At 39.7% G+C, this 21,079-nt stretch overlaps 1 protein-coding gene across 2 annotated transcripts in view; it reads left to right on the forward strand.

Annotated features, from left to right (window-relative positions):
- Window positions 1-10,819: 10,819 nt before the first annotated feature.
- LOC139952194 (scavenger receptor cysteine-rich domain superfamily protein-like) overlaps window positions 10,820-21,079 on the forward strand; it is a 43,669-nt gene continuing 33,409 nt past the window's right edge. The window contains exon 1 of one of the 2 annotated variants that reach the window (XM_071951244.1): window positions 10,820-11,044. The gene's annotated coding sequence lies outside the window, so the exon portion shown is untranslated. Of the gene's footprint in view, window positions 11,045-13,092; window positions 13,389-21,079 lie in introns of those variants that run through there. The other variant, XM_071951243.1, reaches the window with a different exon arrangement.

Genomic DNA, 21,079 nt, shown 5'->3' on the forward strand with positions numbered 1-21,079 from the left:
TATTGATTGGATTTAAGCTGGAAACGCAAATTGAATGCGCTACATCGCTTGTGATGCAATACGCCGATACAGAACAAGCCTTTGAGGACAGCATTATGATTAGAAAGATGGGGCGTCATTTAGGGCGTTAACTATTTTCACTTATAAAAAGGGAACTTTAAAATATTTGCAGTGTCGCAAGATATTTATGAAAAGGGAGACGGAAATACAACAAATAAGTAACACCCTTTTGTTTGGAATTATCATAGAGTGGCGTAATATTGATATCGTAAATAATTGCGATAACATTGAAACCATGGACAGTAGTGTAATTATTGAAATTGTAGACATTGTCGCGGAAGGAAACTGAATGACTTGCTACCCACCGAACAAATATATTAAATAATTACATAAAAACAAATTTAAAAAATCATTTGCAGATATATTTTGATTAATGAAAATTAAAAAAAATATTCAAAATAAATAACTAAATAAACTTGCTACGTATATACAAATACTCTTTGACAAATGTTGGAATTGTGTTTGATTAATCACAGCTGAAACTGCGGGAGATAATTACATAACTAGTCTTTCAGATGTCGAGAGGCCGTTAAATATTCAGGTTTTCGGACACGGTTAATAACTCATAAATAATTGACAAACTGTTCATGGAATCAAAAACTGGTGTCCCTTCGGAGTTCATGTCGTATTGGTGAGGATTGATTGGGAACTGTGTAAGTGGAATGGTTGGGTGTTGACTTCAGTCGTAGTGTGTAAGCCCTGGACTTCGAGTTTGGCAGCTAATGTTTAATTTCGTTTAAATGTATGCACGAATTTATTAAAACAGCAGCTGAAAGGCTGCTTTGAATTTTAACTGGTGATTGTCATTCAAATACATTTTTAAATGGCATTATTTTTTATTTTGGAGAACTCACCATGTTAAACACAACTTGAAGAATTCATATCAGATTCACATTTTTTCTTTACGTTTTTTATTTGGGCTGTCATTTGGAATGCTTAGTACAATAATTATTTACATGTAAATGTTGTGACCGTATCTGCATTATGCATCTACGAATGGGTGGTGTTCATGGTTGCAAACTATGATCACATTTAAAGGGTCTGGGTATTTTTTACACAAAGTCCCAATATTTTTGAGAAATGAGTAAAACAATGTCCGTAACATACCCAAAATGGTTAATACGTTTTTGCATGCAAAATAATATTCGTCTCACTAACAGACTGAGACGAAACATATTTCCGTGACATTGTTTTACTAATTTCTCAAAAACTACAGCACCTCAGCATTTAACATTTAAGGGGAGCTTTCTACCATCATTAACTTAAAACTGGGTGAGTTTAATGTTAATCTGTGGATATTTTTTTTGGTGTTTAAAAAGGTATTTGGGTACCTTTAATCGCATCCGATGTATTTTGTTATCGGGCAGTATTCGGATTCGGAAAAGACAAACATGATAGATCTATAAGAAGATTTATCCAATTAATACGACAGAGGTCAAAGTATTTACAGGTCAGTGATTTTTTATTTTTTTATTCCGATTGCTAAAATCCAATTACCGAGTCATACACTCACATAATGATAATGGCGTAAACGACTACAAATAAACGTCGTGTTTGAGATGTTAAAATTGAGAAATTATGTTTTTATTTGTAATACACACTTCGATTTCTAGCGAGAAAGAGATAGATAACTTATAACAGCTGCATAATTTTGGCCCGATACAAAAACAGCACATTGATCAAAAACCACTCTCATTGAAAAACCGAACATAACACGTCTCTGAAAAGGGCCGGCCTCGGGCACTCTGTCTCCCCCTCTCTCTCCCTCTCTCTCTCCATCTCGCTCTCAGACGCAGCTCCCCTCATTACAAAGACAGACCCGTGCAATTAATTCAAATCGTTCGTGCTCCGATGGAAGCCTGACCTCGTGGGAAAACAAGCCCAGTTTCATGCGGAAATAATAAACAGAATAATGTCATTAACGTTATTTTAAAAGTGGAGAAAATTTGACAACACTATTTGACAATACAGGCCTGCATTTACTATTTTAGAGGCACTAAAATAATAATAATAACAAACCATTGAGAACGATCACGCTCTGTTAGATAGAATGCATTAGGATCGGTTACTCACTTATTAAATCAATATTAACTTGGCCTTAAGTGGCATTTTAGAGAAAACAGATCTGCCTATTTAGTTCATGTAACTGAATTAGATTAGAGATCAATTTAACAAGCGTTCGAAAAGAAGATTCGCACAACAAATCGATCTGCAATGCAGGAGGCCGGCAGGAACAGATACAACATAGATTTCGCCAAGAAACATTTAGTGTTCGAGGACTACAGCATGTTTGTGTGTTTGTTTCCAGCCGCTTAAAACTGGTGCAATTCATACACATCGGCAATGGCCAATCCTGTATTAATAATGTAATACCCATAATGAGATTGAGGGACATACACATAAGGGTCGAGGACTGAAAATAATTGTGTTCATGGGGTTATATCCGTCATAGTAACAACACTGTACTTTCATACTTTCAAAATGTGTGAAACTTGAAACTATTAAAATAACAGGACGTATTATTCAACGGATGTTGATCGATCTGTCCAGTTTAAAGGCACATGGACACGTTTGGTAATTGTCAAAGACCATTATTATCACTTGGTGTATCCCAACATAATATGCATCAAATAACAAACCTGTGAAAATTTGGACCAAATTGGTCATCGCATATTGCAAGAGAATAATGAAACTAAGATCACCCTTGTTGCACCACTTGATGTGTTTCAGATGCATACGGCTTTGTAAAAGGCTTCAGCTGAAGTCCTTCAATAATTTGAGTGATAAAACTACCTCTTTCTCAAAAACTGTGTTACTTTAGAGGGAGCCATTGCTCACAATTTTGTTATGTAATAACAACAGCTCTCCGTTGCTCGTTTCCAAGTAAGTTTTTAAGCTAACAATTGTTTTGAGTGATTTCCAATAGTGTCCAGTTCCTTAATCAGCTGGGTAAAATAGGTCAGCTAAACGCTTATTCAAGTGACTGGGCTAGAGGGTGAGTGGATGCGAGCAACTGTTGTTGTCTCCCAATTATAGCTGGTTTTACTGCAGAGAACCGCATCCACAATCCCATCAATATTGATTGCATTGATTCTGTCTTCTGGGATGAATTAATCAAAAATCCACCTCGTGTAGAAATAAAGGGCAAGGTTTTTTCAATCAGCATGGAGGTTTGCGTAAACAAACTTGACCTTTCAATGCTCATGCCGATTGATTTCATTAAGGGTTTAAACAAAATATTAGTTTTATTATTATTGTAAATGTCAACGTAGGGAGTGCATCGAATCTTACCTATGTTGCCAGTTGCACAATTGCCTTTTGTTTACCTTGGAAAGGAAAATCATTGGACTAAAAAAACTCTACCGAAATCCAATTTTAATTGTGTTGATTTGTTTTGTTAATTTTGGTTTTACCACATTTACCGATGTGCGTTTGCATTATACTCGATACTTTCCCGAGCTGAGTGAAAAATGACATGCATATTACTCGGTTGGGATTCGAACCCACGACCCTTACAGTTCTAGAGCAGTGTATTACCAACTAGACTACCGAGGTTGATCGGTAGCTAGAGGCAGTTCGAATCCTACGTTTTGGCAGCGGGTATACTTCAACGATATAATAGATGTTAAATTTGCATCGGGGATAAAGAATATTAATTTTGGTTTTTATCCATACACCGATGTCTGTCAGCACTGTATACTCAGTACTTTCCCGAGTCCTGTGAAAAAATATCACAGGCATGTTACTCGGGTGGGATTCGAACCCACAACCCTTGCAATTCTAGAGCAGTGTCATACCAACTAGACTACCGAGATAGACGGTAGCTAGAGGCAGTTCGATTCCTATGTTTTGGCAGCGGGTACCGCAACGATTTAATATATTGAAATTTGCATCGGGGATAAAGGATATAAATTTTGTGTTTCGTTTCCATAGACACCGATGTGTATTTAATGATCCTAAATAATTATTTCAAACATTATCATGTGGTGGTGATCAGATATAGCGCTAAAAGGTTCCTGGATTATTGTGGCACAGTATGCCAGGCCCGCGAGAGCAGGGGGGGGGGGGGGGGGGGGGGGTGCTGGGGTGCCGCGGCCGACCTCCGTTACTGTCATGTTTACACGGTTTTTTTCTGTATAGCCTAAATCCTGCGATTCTATCATTTATCAATTATCATAACAAGAAAGTGTGGTGTCCCGGTGATCGGCATACGTGGAAGAAACATCTGTTATGACTATTGTCCTGTGAGACTTTGTGTATGACTCTATTACTTAGCCAGCTGCAGTTCTCTTTAACTTATTCAAGACAGGCTAAAAAAAAATTAAAACATTAAAACATTATTCTACAGCTCTATAGTGATATTAGAAAATTTACTTATTGGCCTAAGATTGCACTACAGAGCATCTAGAATGCAAAATTTTCCCGGGCCCTTACGCGGGCCCGGACCCCATGCCGCAAAAGGCTTCGCGTTCCGCTTTTTAGCAGGCTCCATCTTAAATAGATGTAACCACACTCACCAACCCCACCCCAACCCACCAATCCCCACCCGAACACACCAACCCCCATCCCTCCCCTAAAATGTCTTGTCTTTGACGATGCTGGTGATGGTAGGGATGGAACGCCGGCTGAGCATTATAATGCAGAAACAATATGGATATTACGAATCTATAATTGTTTTTAGGTACAATAACCATGCTAGCAAAAAATGGTGCATATCATACCTTGAAATAGGCATTAAATTCCAACATCTGAGAGCAGTTCACTATCACCTCTCAGACTCCCTAGATTGCAACAGAGAGCATCTACGGCCTAAAAAAAAATCTTGGGCCCTAAAGAGGGCCCCGGAACCCATGCCGTAAATGTTATTTCCCCCCCCCCCCCTCATTTTTGCAAGACGGATCGACGCCCCTGGTTTGTCGGAATATAGCTGTCGATGCTGTTTAAAAAAAAAAAAAAAAAAACTTTTGCAGAATATATTATATAGTGCCTTTGTGTTTGTGTTAAATAAAATGCATTGTGAGGGTATTATTTTTTTAAATTGCCAATAATATCCTACCTCAACAAGATACATTTAAGTGCCAAATAATGGCTAAGAATGCCAACAGAGCATCTAGGACCAAAAAACTTCCAGGGCCCTTAAGCGGGCCCCGGACCCCACGCCGTATTGGCTTCGCATACCGCGCTCGCCGAGTCTCTGGAAAATCCAGCACCCCTTGGCAAAAATTTGCTCTCGCGGGCCTGTAGACTTGTGGACAAGTCGTTAAATCGGCCCCACGCGCTGAGATAGTGCTCTCGCGAGATCACTGCTCTCGCGCGAACTGATGGCTCCCCGATTTCGACTCCTCGGGAGCCATCAGTTCGCGTGAGAGAGCAGTGATCTCGCGAGAGCAGTATCTCAGCGCGTGGGGCCGATTTAACGACTTGTCCACAAGTCTAGCGGGCCTGCAGTATGCCTACCCGCCTCAGTCCTCATTAGGTTTGAATAACTTATAAGAAAGCACTAAACGGAGAAGGCTTTACATCGGACACGCTGAAAAGTATCACTCAAACATTTCAGACTTTAAACTTCTCTTAAATGCTTCTTGAAGCAAATTAGTCTATAGATTTACGAAGCCTGTCGAATTGAACGGGTTTGATTGATTGGGTTTATTTAAACGGGTTTACTTAAACGGGTTTACTTGTTCGGAAGTCGGTTTAGTAAACTGTTCGACCCAATTACTATCATGAACGATTAAAGTCACCTGGAAGTGGTATTTTTTCAAAATAAAGCTTTTGTCACTAATATATGTGTTTTGATGAGTGGAATGCGAATAAACAGTTAACTAAGGTTTTAAAAAATCAGTTATTATGTTATTTACAAATTTAAGAGTGGTCCCGACCCGAGAGGGCGCTGTTCGTGACGTCAATCGAGGCAGACTTTGCCTGTAATGCGTAGAGTAAACACAATTGCAAAGTACATGTACGGACCAAGTCGTGAGTTTGTACGTTTCAAAAAAAAAATTTTGTTTTTTTCCGGCAATGCCGACCAGGTGTATTGCTGCTGAATGCAGAAAAACACTTTTTGAAATGTACCAACTCACGACTTGGACGTACATGTACTTTGCACGTGTGTTTACTATACGCATTGCAGGCAAAGTCTGCCTCGATTGACGTCACAAAAGGATTAGGCGGAGTCAGCCCCCCAAACAACTTTATATATCCTTTAAACATATAAATCGTGACAAACAATTACTAAAAAAAATTGATTTATTGTTCGTAAGCATATACTCTTATGTTTGAAAGAAAACAAATTCTATTTCCAGGTGACTTTAAGTTTTTCGCTCGAACAAAAAGGAAACTGATTTATTCCCGGGTTCGTGGGAAATAAATCCAACCAGTATTGAAATTAAAATTTCCGTAAATTTGCTGACAGATGTATAAAGAGTTAACCCATGGGAAATTACCACCAAAGCATCGTTGAATTATGTTAATGGTACAGCTGTATTATATTACCTGCTGTGCGCGCTGAATAGTTCGGAATAGTGATCATTCGTTTTACACATTCAAAGCACCGTTGCACGTCCAGATCTTGCCAATGCCCAATCACAAGCTCGATACTGAAGGCTCCACCCTACTCGGACCGTTGTCTTTGTTAAACGCTATACATATTCATGTTATTCAATAGAGGCAGGAGAGCTTGAGGCATGTGTAAGCCCCAGGAAAATTCTCTTATTGTCTATTGTCTGCTCCTTGTAGGCATGGGTCCGGGCCCGCTTTAGGGCCCGGGAAAATTTTGCATTCTAGATGCTCTGTGGTGCAATCTTAGGCCAATAAGAGGCTTACAGAATGGAACAGAATATCTGTAAAATGTGAGCAGCAGTAGAATCTTTTTGGTTAACAGCATGTTCAGGTGTTGATCTTTGACACGAATTTTAGGGGACAAATCTGCCAAAGAGTGAGCACGCGAATGCGAAACCTTTACGCCATTGGTCCGGGCCCGCTTAAGGGCCCGGGCAAATTTTGCATTTTTAGATGCTCTTTGGTGCAATCTTTAGGCCATTTAGCGGCCAAATGGCAAACGAAACAGAACAATGGGAATATTGTGGTCCAGTGCTCCACAGTTCCACAGTGCAAAACATGAGTTTCATGATAAAGGTGGTCAAAAGACACGGGGAACAGTTGATACTTTGTCCCCCACCCTTCGAAAATGGGGTGGGGGTTCACATTCCTTCCACTCTTTCAGGGGGGAGGTGCAAATCTGTCAACGATGGACCATGCGTGTGGGAAGCCTTTACGTCGTGAGGTGCGGGCCCGATTAAGGGCCCGGGGAAATTTTGCATTTTAGATGCTCTGTGATGCAATCTAGGGCCAATTTTGAGGGGGGACATTTGATATAGTGTCCCCCACCCTTCCAAAAATTGTGTCATCCTTTGCCCACAGGATTAATGCCCATATAGGGACACCGGGTTTCGTCTTACACAGGGCAAAACTTGGGCTTCATGATAAAGGTGGTCAAAAAGGTGGGGGCATTTGATATTGTGTCCCCCACCCTCCAAAAGGTGGGGGGGGGGGACATGTCCCCCTGTCCCACCCCTGATTGACGCCCATGTCTTCTATGAGCGATACAATTAATACCAACGCCCAGCACAAGGATTATCAACCCCTTTGTTGCTAAGACTGCAACTTATTTTGTTATTGATTTGAAACTGTAATAAAGTTTTAATTCAATGTCAGAAAACGACCTGTAAAAAAAGAAGGAAAAAAAATTGTGGTACGGCAAGCAAGATACTTGAAAGTCCAATGGCATATCAAGAGCTCCTTATCTCCTTAATTATTTCGAGTGAATATTATTTTCGAAATAAAGTGTGTGTGTATCTAGCCGGTAAACACGCATTTTGCGCATGTTAATACGATCATGCATCTGTAAATTACGAATCCATGGGGGGCAATGAGCTTATTGGTGAGTGTTATAATACGCTTTGATCGAGTGGAGTTTTAGTAATCAAACTTAACGAACCTTAACACTCATAACATGGTTATAATGGCTCTACTTCCCTGTATTAATATTCACAGTTTCGTTTAGCTGGCGCCTATGTATGAAGCCATCCATGAAGAACCTCTATAATAAGGTATTAATAGGAGCAGCTCGCAATTCTACAAACTGGTATGTTTACATCCTGTTTAGGTCTTAAGTAAGTAGCACGAGGCGAGCTTAATTGGTGTTGAGTGAATCGTTTTCTGAAATGTCTTTGTTTTTATTGTTGATATTCAATAATATAAATTGCATGACGGGGATGATAATGCCAATATATTTGATGGGGTTCACCTTTGTTTGCTGTTTGATCATGCTGCCTTCATCTTGGTCATGTTTCTCGTATCGAATAATAACCATCTTGCTATTAGGAACCAGACTATTTTGTTCTTCCAGCCTCAGTTTGGTTACATTGGATATCAATGGGAGAATTCGAGATGGCTGCACCGTGCTAAAGTTCTATTGTCTCATGACACTACTTCTTCAAACCCGGTCACAATAAACCGACAAAGACAGCAAAGTTATTCAAATAAATGAGGATACATGTACACCTGCTTTTATCTGATTATTCAAAAGGAAAAGTATTTTAAAATGTTAACCCTAACCGTGGACACTATTGGTAATTATTCAAAATAATTTTGATTATAAAAACTTACTTGGTAACAAGCAACAAGGAGAGCTGTTGATGGTATAAAACATTGTGAGAAACAGCTACCTCTGAAGTAATGTAATTTTCGAGAGAGAAGTAATTTTTCACTAAAATATTTGAATTTGATTTCGAGAGCTCAGAATTAAATTTTGAGGTACCGAATCTGAAAGCACACAACTTCGTGTGACAAGGGTGTTTTTGTGCCATTATTATCTCGCAACTTCGACGACCAATTGAGTTCAAATTGTTACATGTTTGTGATTGTATGCATATGTTAAGATACACCAAGAGAGAAGACTGGTCTTTGACAATTACTTATAGTGTCCAGGTATTTAAAGCCACTCCATGTAAGGAGACGAAAAGCAAATCATTTAAAGATGGACGATAACTCGGGATGGGAACTGAAATTTCTTCAGAAGCCGTCTACAAAATGTAGGATGGTGGGAAACCATGAAAGGGATTCCAAACAGATGACTTTGATAGGCGAAAATAAAGCTACTGGAAGGCGAGAGTATAGTTTAGTTTCACCCTCAAACAACATCAGACACACTGGTGGCACAAACGTTGAAATGTCTAGGGAAAACCGATTCTGCTACTGATGGGAAAGAAGTTTCAACGTTGATCCCACAACACTTCACCAACAAATTTTCAATTAACACTACACTAAGAATGTGTCAGAAGTGCTCAATGGACGAATTGTAGACAGTAGGAGGTAAGAAGTTTTGAGCTCACTAAAGACAACCAACTCACATTGTTGCACTCTTAGCAATGCAGGGGATATTACCTGTGGATATTTCAGCAACCAATACCACGCAGCAACGAACTGCATTCATACTTCAAGGTTGAAGGCAAACTCATGACAAAAACCTTCCAACGGTATATAACGTCAACAATGAAAGTTGAATTAGATGAAGTTATTGCACTTGTCGTCAACTAAAAGCACAATCCCTCTGTGACACTGACAGACCCTTTATTGGACACCAAATTAGGAGCATACCGCCCTCAAGTGGGAAAAACGGCAATTGTAATAAGATAACTTAAGGGAACAGTGCACATGTTCGCTCAAAGACACTGGACACTATTGGTGTTTGTCAAAGACCAGTCTTCTCACTGGGTGTATCTCAACATTATGCATGAAATAAAAAATCTGTGCAAATTTGAGCTCAATTGGTCATTGAAGTTGCGAGACAATAATAAAAGAAAAACACACCTGTTACACAAAGTTGTGTGCTTTCAGATGCTTGATTTCGAGATCTTAAGTTCTAAACCTGGGGTCTCGAAATAAAATTCGTGGAAAATTACTTCTTTCTCGAAGATTACGTCACTTCAGAGGGAGTTGTTTCTCACAATGTTTTATGCACACACACAGTTGGTGTCAGCCGTTGAGTCACGTCATCGTCGCCGCAGCCCATCCGTCAGCCACCCTTCCTGTAGTCTTGGTGCAAGACGTTTCTCGTTTCCTTTTTACGCACACCGCGGCCAATTCACCGACAGCGCGCGCACCGACTCACATGACTTATAGTCCACTCACGCCCCGGAGAAACCGGGGCGGTGAGTGGACTTAAGTCAGGTGAGTCGGTGCGCGCGCTGTCGGTGGATTGGCCACGGTGTGCGTAAAAAGGAAACGAGAAACGTCTTGCACCAAGACTACCCTTCCTGTTGCCGCCACCAATTCCGCTGCCAGGCCGGTCTGACCACGTTCTAGTGTTACCGGGCTCCGTCGAGACATCGTCACTCGCCGCCCAGAAAACGTCCGATTTTGTTTGCTAGACTCCCTGTTTGTAGGCCTACAGCAGATAAAGTAATACTAGACCTATGCCGAACGTTTTGCCAACTGCAACCAGCCTATTAGCTCTTACTATTATTATATCAAATTTCCCATGGCACTTTAGTGTCATGTCGGGTGATCTTTTTGTTTCAATTTTTGTTTTCAAGTTTTTGTTGTCAATAAAACATTATGTATAATGATGAAAAAGGGTTAGCAGATTGTATATGTTGGCCTATCGGTTATTTATACTCGATGTTTGTGAAACTACAGCCTCGTTGAGAACACGTGGACGATTACACACACGAAGTAGAAAGAGATTCCGTGTATTGGTATCTGTGTAAACAACATGTAACTTGCAACCTACGTACGTGTGTGTCAAACACCTTCAGACTTCGAACGTATTCAAATCAACCTATAACGATTGGAACTGCATGAGTTTGATGGTGGCCATCCATTAGAACAACGCGTGGCAATTACTCATGTACAATTGTATGTCATTGCGTTATATGAGTTGGTTAGCCGCTAAACACTTACGGGACGTTACTTTTGTCTAAGGGTAAGTTTGATGTATAGGGTTTATTTAAATGAGCTCACTGGCTCACCGTTTACGTAATATTTGGTGGTGTGGAATCATAAATGAAAAGGATCACGTAATTAGCGAAAAATTATATTAAAATAAAATATTAAAAAACGGATAAGGTCAGCGTATGCTTTCCAGACACGTGGAGTCTTATTTTGTAGACCACAATGGTCCAACAACGCCGACATGTCAGTTTAATGTGGTCAAGGGCGTTCTCTGGAACTTCATAAAAAAAAAACGTCAAGAAAAATGTTAATTATTGTAATTTAGTATATTTATATTTTTGCTGTAGGCTTAGGTCCTACTGGTAACACTTTGTTAAAGTGATGGTCGCTTGTATTATGGCCAAATGGATTTGACGTCACCGTCAGTTAGTGACAATTAGTTGACAGATTTGTTGTTAACGTGTTCGTTTGAATTCGATACCAAAAACAAACTCGTCGCGTCTACGGTGTACAAAACGCTCATAAACTCCTCATTATTTTGACAGATATGTATTTGACCATAATGATAGATTCGCTTTGAATTTTGATCGTTCCGGTCTGCAATAAAATATCCCGTTGAAGCACGGTTGAAGCTATTATTGCGTGCATATCATACGTTGTTGACTCAGATTGTCAACAATGACTCATGCTCAGGCCCATGGATATGTAGCACAACAATACATTATAAAACAATACTGACAAAATGGCGGAGCAGTGAAGTGAGTTTGCCTTCAGATTTGGCGCCTTTGTGCTCTATAAAGCGTTTGTAATGGTTGGAAAGGTGTTCTTCGTGAAATTACATGATTCTCCCGTATACGTCGAGCAGAACCAAGATTGCCTTATCTCAATTGGATTGTCTTGTCGTTTAAACTGTATTCTTGTCATTCGTTAGCCAACCTTTACATTAATAGGAAACCCTTGTTTAATTATTTATTTAAAATTATGATAATGATTATAATTTTTTTTTTTGTCTGCCTAACCTTGGTTTTGAAACCTCTTTTCCAAAACAATTGCAACACTATACACGCTGTAGCTGTCATTTGAGGTGTTCCCGGAAGTACAGCTTGCGATAGACTTAATTTCAAGGCTTCAGCCCGCGCTCCCCCCACTCGGAGGTTAATCCAGAGGCGGGCGCTATCTCAGGCCATGGTGTAAACTAAAAGCCACGATCACAGACTTGGAACCAGTCTAGGCTTTCGAAAGCTCGTACACCCGTCGCGAGGTCAACTATCAACTGTTTACACGGGGGGGGGGGGCATCTATCCAATGATACAAACTATACTTTGCGATTTCAAAACCACTTCTACTTAGAGGCAATACAAAAAAAGAATCACTATAAGCCTGCAAGTGACTTCGTCCTAGCATGAGGTAAAAGAAGATGTATCATCTGTCCATTGCACATGGTACACTGACCCCCCCCCCCTGCTCCGCCCAACTGGTTCACTATAAAACATATAAACAATTTGCAACAAAGGGAGAATACCACTTACGACACAGCATGTTTCAGAAGACGGTTATTCCTTAAACTCTTCTTTCCACAAAGTTTTTAGCAAATGAGACGTCACATGCCATAGCTACGCCATTAGTTATCGTTGTTGATCATTATTTTTACACTTCTAATTATTTGTTGAGTGGATTCGTATTCCCAACGCTATAAACCGAACGACTCTAGTTTTAACTTCCCCGCCTTTACTTTGTTGGCTTTGAAATTGGATAGTGGAAACGGGTCCATCCATGTTCGATTTTGAAGAAAAAAAGGCAATGCTTAACAAATAATTATATATGACGAATTAATAAAACCCTTATATAGTCAATGATTACCGCAGCTGTATCATATAATAATATATGCATGTACCTTCCTCTATGCATGTACATGTACATTATGTACACATTGAAACCCGTACCGGGTTCGCAACAAGTGCATTTGCAATACGAAAATTGGCTGACAACAAAAACCTGATCTGTTGCCACACAGCGTGTGTCACACATGGGTAATCTTTCTGAACTCCAACCGTATGGAATGTATGTCGTGTGTGTTGTCTGGCTGCTGCACCACTGTGTGCACGAACTAGTAGTACTAGCACAAAGCACACACAACACAAACAATGGAGATTTGGGCTAAGAATGCATGTCCAGACGTAACATCAGTCTGTTGATCGTGGTTCGGAGGTGAAGATATTTCATAGAAACAACATCTGTTCACAATCGTCGTAGCGAACTTACGTACTGTTGGTACTAAGGTCACATCTCAATGTTAGGATTGAGCAGGCTAATTCAACTGCATGGTAACCAACTAGCAGCTGCTGAAAGAACACCTACTAGTACCACTTCATCAGGTAAGCCTGGTTGTAACGAGGGGGTCTTGACAGAAATACTCTCTCACAGGTTCTCTATGTGTCAACCACTCGGTTTCGTCTGTATAGGGTTCTAAACCAAACACACCACATCATGTGTCGTCCGTCCGTGCGTATACACTTCATGTAGGCTACCTGTACCATGGAGGTAGAAATGCTTGTACCCATGTACATGGTTGGTCATTGCTCTATGATTGAATCATGGAGGAATAATTATGTGTATTTTTTTTTTTCTTACGTAAGGAAATCGGGATAGGCTTATACAATACATGCTGGTATAGATGATTCGGGGTGCATTTATCATGTAGGCCTACACGTTAATAACTTAATCATTTTTAATGGATGTACCATGGAGCATACGGAGGTATGTAGATTGTAGTGTCGAGTTCCTTTTTACAGCTCCATGGTCGTCCTAACTATAGTATTACTATTAGAAATACCCCCGTGCCTTAATTAAGTTTTAATCAACTCCTAAAGATATTGATCGTGGGGCCAAAGAGACTATCTTTGTGAAATCGACCCCAGCCCAAGGTCACCAAGCCTACTATTACTACATGCACACCGTGTATCTACTTGTTTTTAATAGCTCCATGCTAACACTACCCAGGAAAGCAGTAGTATAGGTATTGATAGGGACATGGAGGTAGTATTGTAGGGCTTAATTATGTAACCATTATCACTGGCCATTATCAAATATTTTGTTTATAGGTAGTAGATGAAGAATCGAGGTAAGGATGTATCGGAGTACTTAGTATTCAAAGATTGATTATGCCTAAGTTTCGTATGGGTACCTGGATCAAGGTACCTGGATAATCACTCAATATGAATGTTCATCATTTGTGTCGTTAACTTCTTCCATGCTTCAATATGGTCCTACTCCTTCATCACCTCGGTCCTCCATCTAGTTGTTCTAACTGTTGCCATTTTGGTTGAATAACTAGGTTTGGACAAGGATCAGTCAGAAGAATGTACCACATGCCTTGAGTTTGTGGCTATGGGTGTGATTGTACAGAACGGCTACAGTCCATTTTGTAGGTTCACCTGTTGGTTTCGCTCTATCCTTGGTACAATGCAGTTATGGGAAGAAATACTATTGGAAGAACCTTAGTGGGGAGAGGGCTACAAGTGACAAGAAGACATGAGACAGAGTTCCGTCTTGGGAGGAACCTTATTGGGGGAGGGCTACTAGTGACAAGAAGACATGAGACAGAGTTCCGTCTTGGGAGGAACCTTATTGGGGGAGGGCTACTAGTGACAAGTGTTTAAGTCTCACGCTATTAATTTCCGGGGATAACCAAAAAGTACGGGAGCGCGATACTGTGTCTTCAAGACACCTTTGATAATTTTCACTAGGTGTATCCCAGACATTATGCATACTATAACACATCTGTGAAAATTTTGACTCAATTGGTCATCGAAGTTGCAAAAGGATAATGAAGGGAAAACAAACATTGTTGCACCATATAATGTGTGCTTTCAGATTTATGTGACTTCAGGACTGAAGTCTTTTCGCTCTCTTTGGTTGATATGGGGGGCTACTTTCTGATGAACCGTCATCACTGGGGCTGATAATTCCAGTTGTGTCACTGATGATGCTTGGCTCACGACTACAGGGAGCTGAAAAATAGAACGTACATTGACTTCGGGTTTCAGGTTCAGGTTTATTTTTCATAGCATTAGCAATACAATAGAAGAGTATTAATAATAGGTGTAAAAATACACATCAGGGGAAATGAATATAATTTTTGTTGTTTCCCTTCACCGCTATGTGATAAGCACCATCTCTTTGCATTTTGGGTCCTGCAGAAGAAAAAAACATGCACTGAGTATACAGTGCTTATCACACATCGGTGAACGGCAAAGGAAATGTATATTTATAGTAGAGAGGGGTCTCTGTTTTTGTCCCATTAGCTTGTTGACAAAGTTCGTCCATGCAGCCAAATTAGATTGTTATACTTACTAATATTAAAATAAAATGACGGTTTCAGTTCGGGCCCAGTACAAAGTTGCTAAAATATTTATGCTTAGTACTCGCCCCACTCCTCCCCTTCCTTTAGCACCATCATCGTTATCCCCTGATCTGATTGGAGAACATCATTTATGACATCAGCATCAATGCCGGCACCATCTTTGTCATCAACAAAATAAACATCTTGATCTTTATCTATTTGAAATATTGTTTTTACTGTGGATGAAAATAAAGAAAATAGACAACAATTATTTTGTTATCGAAATTCATGAAGGAGCTTTTGTTTAATAAGTTATGTCCAAATAGTGTTTACTAGGCATGTTAGGCCTAACAGTGTACATGTACTTAATGTTAATGCACTGACGAGCCCTGGCAAGTCGATACACACATGGTGCTACCGCAAAACAAATAAATATCAATTTTTTTGTCCACAAAATAACCGCAACATTTTTATGTAATTATTCATCTTTATGTTCTTATAGTTTTTTTTTTTAAGTTTGTGACAAGTCTTTTTAATTGGAAATATTACACTCTGCTAACAAAATAAAAAATAACACCCTTGAGTTGGCCCACCCTCTTGTCGGTGTTAAATCTATCATACGTATCTATGTATTAAAATTAGCACAATGGAATACTCCAAACACGTAAGCCAGTAACGGCCGACTAAAGTTGGTTTTCATGGTTTGACCTATGTTTGACCCCCCCCCCCCCCCTGTTGAAAATTCATTTCATTTCAATAAATATTAAACAAATTATGAACTTTTGCCTTATTCATCCCTCCTATCCTAAGTTACCAAATCACTCGGCCGGCCGGGTCTCGTTTGAGGAGAAAAGCTAAAACAAAAATTCCTCAGTTTTTATGGAACTTCGGAAGTTTTGTATGATTGCATTGACTTGTGTATATAAGAACTTAACAAGCTTGATTGTGGTCAAGAACAAGAAAGATTTCACAAGTTAAGCGAATTAGCCATCATAACCAGGGGGGTAGAATTATACTCCATGATTAAACAATTTCTAGCTAGGCTAAACGTACGTCTACATACATTCCTTCCATACTTAGACATGTTAGAGTACGACATTGTAAGCCAATCCACTATGCATGAGACCACAAACTGACATCAACGTACTGTTTATTATGGGACGTGTTCTACATAACAAGTGTGTTGCACCAATCGCCCCTCACACTTTAGATCGTTAATTCGCCCCGCACCGCTCAGGCAAAACTGACAAAAAAAGCTTCTCATTTGGATGCCATAAATGACTTACCAAGATCCACAAACTCGTCGTGGTCCCCCCTGAATGGGACTAACTTCCGGATGGTCTTTTGAGCGTCACTCACTCTTGCTACAGGCATGTTGATTATCAAAAACAATTGATCAGAACACTATTTCTTGGTATAATTCTGTGTGGCAGCAACTTTCTCTGACACGCTGTCTGTTCTCTCGCCAGCGGCCGGCAGCGCATCCCATTATTTCGTCTTGACCAATCACAGGCCCCCATTCGACACACGCATGCGCTTTAGCTCGAAATTAACACCACTATTAGGCAACACCAGCGTTTGGAGTTCAAGTTAATGCCGATGGTGTCAATATGACACCGACTTTAATTCCAAAAGAATAAATAAAACTGGGTGTTGAAAACTTAACACCACAGTTTTTGCAGTGTACGTCATCGTAAAAACACCCTCTATACAGTAAGTAAGAAAAGGTGTGAGTGCTGTTTGTTTATGATATTTAGGTTTGTGACTGCTTCCTTGATTAACGTCTACACAGGTGCAAGTTCAGGTATCGGCGTATTCAAACGTCAATCATAATTGTTGCGTCGATGGATACATACCTGCAGGACGGCGTGGGTAGTCTAAATGAACAATACACACACGCTAGTCATAATTTATGCAGGTTCATACATGTATTGAACCTTGCCCGGTACAACAAAACAACAACATAATAAACTAGCTAGGTATATTTCACCTATGATAGCCCCGTAGTGATAGCGAACACCATTTTAATTTTAATGGCGGCAAGATTTTACATCAAACTGCACATTATTTGCATCAATCACAAATCGTTATTGTCACGTGTATTCGCGATATGTGGTCAAATTCGTAGATATTCAAGTTTGGGGCACAATTCATGGTTATGCAATTTGCAAATTGCCGTTTCTCACAATGTTTTGTACCATCAACTTCTCCCCAATACTCGTTACCAACTAAGTTTTTATGCTAATTTTTTTTTTTTAAGTAATTACTAATAGTGTCCACTGCCTTTAAACATCGCCAATATCTTTGCAAATATTTGCGATGTTGCAAAATATTATCGCGTATTATAGTTGCGATGTCGCTTATTGTCAAACATACGCTTATATCGTATTATCGCATTCTGAAAATACTTACGATGTACGATGTGCCTTCAGGGCCACCGTAGATATATGCTAAATTCCTTTTTTTTTTATGTATGTGAATTTGTTTATATTGATTTAAAGACACTGGACACTTTTTCAAAGACTAGTCACAGTTGGTGTACCTTAACATATGCATAAAATAACAAACCTGTGAGAAGGTGAGCTAAATCCGTCGTCGAAGTTGCGAGATAATAATGAAAGAAAAAACACCCTTGTCGCACCATGGTCACACCATGGTCACACGAAGATGGTGCTTTCAGATGCTTGATTTCGAGACCTCAAATTCTAAATCTGAGGTCTTAAAATCAAATTTGTGGAAAATTACTTCTTTTTCGAAAACTACGTCACTAATCAGAGGGAGCTGTTTCTCACAGTGTGTTATACTGTCAACCTTTCCCATAACTCGTAATCAAGAAAGGTTTTGTGATTATAAATATTTTAAGTAATTACCAATAGTGTCCACTGCCTTTGGCTTGTGTTTGTATTGGCTACTGTTTCAATCGAGGCAAGTTAATTTCTCCAGTATGGGATAATGCAGGTTCCATCTGTATAACATAGCCCATCTGTCTTTCCGTATATGGAGTGTATGTAATTCCTTTGTTCTACTTTATCCCACTGTTCTGATAATGCTATTCCATACGCTAGCAGAGTTTTGGTGCACCACCCCTGATTAGTCTAGATAAGACTGTTTTACAGGAACACGAAGCCATCTGGATAATTCTCAACAAAGAATTGTTCTTTATCTAAACATGGAGGACGAAATGACCGCATCGGAAGTACTCGATATATTTATATACAATACAATTGTAAAGGTATTGTTTGAAGTAAAGTTAGCCTGAAAACGATTGTGTAATAATCACAAACGTAGGAAATCAAATGGAAGGAAGTTTTTGAACTATCGTTGCTAAGGTTATTGCTGTCATTACTAAGAGGGTTTTGACCGCTGTTGGCACTGGTTTCGATTTTCTTGTAATAAATCGATTTATTAAAAGCTTCTCTTTTTTGCAGTATAAGTAGCGGTAATTAAAACGGTGTCAGCACTGTCACGCACGCAAGTTACTGAATAAAGGGTTGGTTGGAAATTAGCGTTTAGTAGTATACACACATTGACTGGCAATTAGGTAACTAGTGTACGTCTATTCCCCCGAGGGACGTTGAGTGACCAGAAGAGGGACCTATTTTCCGTGGCCGAATACCGAATTATGCCAGTCAATATGTGTTTTATAACACAGCTCGGTCTTAAATGTCGAATAAGAACAGAAATCTGGAAAAGAAAGGAAGTTTTGTAGTTGCAGTTCACGGTTCAAGGGCGCTGTAACCGGGCACTATTTTCTAAGACTAGTGCCCGCTCAGGTACTAGTTCCCGCAAAACACGCGCGCGCGATCACTAGACCTTATTAGCTCATCTCACAAGACCGTGTTTCAGCCAACCAGAATACTGAACAAGCGAGAGGTGTGTTATATATTTAGTGTCTGACAACGCCTAGCAGGAACAGTCTACTTTGTCCAGGGCCTCGTAAAATACCATAGTACTCACACTTTTGTGTTGTGTAAGATAACCGAAGCGTCTAAAAAAAACTTGCAAAAATTTTTTTTTTTTGAGAGGTGCCTTCTTTGGTTGAAGCGTTTTGACCTAAATTAGGCTAAGGTCTGCTGCTTCCAAATTAAGTCTGTCTTTATTCAACCGTGGAGTGTGAATTTGGCCGACATATTTGGCCGTTGCATTGTATGTTCCCTTTGTAAACATGTACATGTACATTTAAAAGTGAACCAGGTCTGCACTATTTTTATTACCGCTGGTTTTTCCCCTTTGTTTTTATGAACTTCCCCCATTCACTGCGCAATTCTCATGCGTGTTAGAAATTCTCGAGTTCCTTTGAGAGGCATGTTCAAATCGGCCATGTTTAGGAACTGGAACCTTGGGGTGACTCTGTTGGATTATTTACCCTTCCCAAACTCTATTTTAAAAAGATGGCTGCCCATATTTGATTCAACTTGACGAAATAAGTGTGAACCAAAAGTTGTGCCGTAAGTTGTGACGTGGGGTCACTTTGACGTCACACGGGCCCTTTAAATTTGCTTCCGCACCATGCGGGCATTTCCCAGTGCCGCATAATACTTAAAGGCTTTATTGAAAGATTAGTAGGCCTAAAAGGTCAGGGGTTAATCAATTAGATTTTGGTGTAAGTCCGTTGTAGTGGTTCCAGGAAAATAGAGCAAAGTTCGGGGATTGTTACGAAACAGAGGACCCCAAGGAACTCGGTATGAGAGGCAAGTAAGTGCTCTCTATGATGTGTCTGAAATTACGAACATTATGAAATACTCCATAAATGACAACAACATTCCGATTGCTGCAATTGAAATAAGCTTTATTTGAACACGTACAAAATGCACGTTTACTCTTTGCACTTTGCACATGCTCCGAGAACTGTTTGATTGATATAATACGCCCTTGAACTGCACTGTGTAGTGACAGAACCTGTTGCTAATCTTCAACAATGGTCTGGTACTCTGTATTGAACGATGAACTGTAGGGAGTCATATCAGTCAATACCCAAGGACGTGGTACCTGCACAGACTCGATATGGCTGGATATTCAACCATTTATTTGGGTCATTTAAAGGATATCCGCTCTCCCACCGGATGGGCGGATTTCTGTTTTACATTTTGCTGTAAGTACAAGGACTGGATTATTGAATCTCTGTGTACAATCATGGAGGAAGACGTGTACAATAGACTTTTCATTTTACGCTATATGCATATAAATAAACTGTACTGAAATTCCAATTTTTTGTAATTTGCACGTGACTTTACCGATGAAAGGTGCAGTTTATAGCCGGAGGGGGGGGGGGGGGGCAATTTTTATGGAGCTTCTTGCGGACGTTGTCTGTAAATCAAACCAAAAAATGACTATAGCCGACCAAAATGTATTGTTCTTTGTAATTTTACCTCGTTGTGTCACATAACACTTTGGTCTATGTGAGATTGCACCATTCACCAGAATGTATCATCACAGTTGAGATAACTTTTGTTAAAACAATAGATTCACCAGAACCACGCACGAGATCAATGAATCCCTTGGTACATTGTGAAGTGTATCAAACTTTGTCCGTCAGAATAAAATGGGTGGGTCTAAGATCTTAAAGGAAGATCTCGATAACATTGTTATCTCGGTAGAACTCTTGTTTTTAAACATAATTTATTCGTTTATTTTTTTTTAAGTCTGTTGAACTTTGTTCACTGTTCGCTTTTGCTTCATTTTATCCAATGATTTTCTCTTACCATGTAGTCATTTAAAGACTGG

The sequence above is a fragment of the Asterias amurensis genome, chromosome 20, assembly GCF_032118995.1.
Source record: "Asterias amurensis chromosome 20, ASM3211899v1".
In the NCBI taxonomy this organism is placed as follows: domain Eukaryota; kingdom Metazoa; phylum Echinodermata; class Asteroidea; order Forcipulatida; family Asteriidae; genus Asterias; species Asterias amurensis.